This window comes from Solanum tuberosum, unplaced genomic scaffold (genome assembly GCF_000226075.1).
Source record: "Solanum tuberosum cultivar DM 1-3 516 R44 unplaced genomic scaffold, SolTub_3.0 scf00448, whole genome shotgun sequence".
NCBI lineage: Eukaryota > Viridiplantae > Streptophyta > Magnoliopsida > Solanales > Solanaceae > Solanum > Solanum tuberosum.
The window spans coordinates 413,403-415,325 of NW_006239367.1; positions in this window are offsets into that span (position 1 = coordinate 413,403).

Below are 1,923 nucleotides of genomic sequence, written 5' to 3' on the forward strand. Positions count from 1 at the left end.
AAATCCAAGAGTAGATTAATGTATAAGTACCCCCAACCTATGCCCGAAATCTCAAAGACACACTTATACACACTTATACTATACTAAGGTCCTATTTCGTACCCACCTTTTTATCCAAATATTCTCCATACTTGTTTCTTTTCTTACTTTCCGACAACTGCTAGATTGCTCTATCACTGGGAGTGGCAGTTGGCAAAAGACCAGCAAAAAAATTGTGTTCTTTCTAAGTGAAATTTTGTTGTTCTTACTTAAGTATCTTTCATTTGTAGTTTTCATTATGATAGAAAATGAGGAGGGGCAGGGAAGGGCGGGGTAGGACAGGGCAGTTCCTGGGCAACGTTTTGTTGCAAATTTGCGATGAGACTGATGTGTCAAAGCTCTTCTTACTAAAGCCAGAAAGATTATTACAACTCTTTAGACTCGTAAGAGGGTGTTATTAAAATAGGGTGTTCAAATTCTCTTTTTGATATTTATTTGAAATAAAATACCTTCCCTAGTTTAATATTGCAATCCAAGAGTAGATGAATATAATATTATTTTTTTATAAAAGTGCATATAACTTAATTTTTTCCTTAATTAGTGCTAGATTGGTATACTCGTGTAACACACGTGTCAAGTATATATACATATACACTTAAACTTTTGCTGAAGAAAAAAATGAATTGATTTTTCAATCCTCTTCTTTAAATTATTGAACCCAAAGATACATTAATAAAATTTTAAATGTTCACTAGAATATGATATGAACTTCAAAATTCAAAATTCAAAATTCCAAATTCCTAAAATATGAACAAGAAAATAAGAGAAAATATTCATTAGACTAGTGTATGAAGAAATTTACTGGTCTTAATGAATTTATAAACAATTATTCTAATTTTGAGTCAGCAAAACTATAGCTACAGAATTTTATAAGGCAAGTTCACATCTTTTAAAAAAATATTTACTTAAATTCGCATAAATTCATGCAATCATCCCGCATCAATTTTTGAAAAATTTAATATGAACCAGTGCTCCGTCTTGTTCCACCTCATTGTCATTCCTAATTTTGATCTTAGTTAGTTTTATTATTAGTTTGGACGTATTGATGAGGGTATATATTGAACTTTTAAATGTTTCTACATTTTTTGGGCATTTATTTCAGTTACTAGTAAACTAAAGAAATCCAATTTTCCAAGATAATATTGTCCTCCTTTGCTTTTAACACCCATATTTTTAAAAACTGCTTAGGTAAAATTGTTCTTTTGCAGTAAGAATTAAAAGGTTGACCTTTTGTTAGAGCTAAGTCAATAAATATAAATGGCTAAATGAAGCGATAGTCATAGATATGAATATGACTTTTTAACTTTTCAATAAAAAGTTGTGTACTTTTTTTTAATGTACAAGTTATCTTTTTTTGTTACCTTATTTTTTTTTCTAATTTTTATTTTTTATTATATTCTATCCTCCTCCTTCTAATTTCTTCTCACTTTCTCTTTTTCTAATCTTACATCTCTCTTATTCAAAGATAAAAAAATTACTCGTTCTATTGATAGTTTATATTTTAAATTTGGAGAAAACTATATTGCAGCAGCCCGATTCATTTTCGGAAATCAAGTCTTCATAGCTTTTGAATTCGGTAATATCATTCTAATTTCTAATATTATTTTTGTTTTGTGTCTTATGTTTATTATATTTTTTATTTGATATTGTAAATAGTGTTTAAAATATTTGTTAGATTTTAATATGTCAACTAGAAAATATGAATCCGGTCATTCAAAACTTAAAAGAAAAAGAAAAGTCGATAACTTGATAAAATCTCAAAAAGGTGCTCTAGATAAATTTTTGGAAAATAATGTTAAAATTAAATCAAAAAAAGTAGGGGAATGCTCAAGAACAAGTTACTAACTTAGTTGAAGTTGAGTTAGATAATGATATAAACCAAAA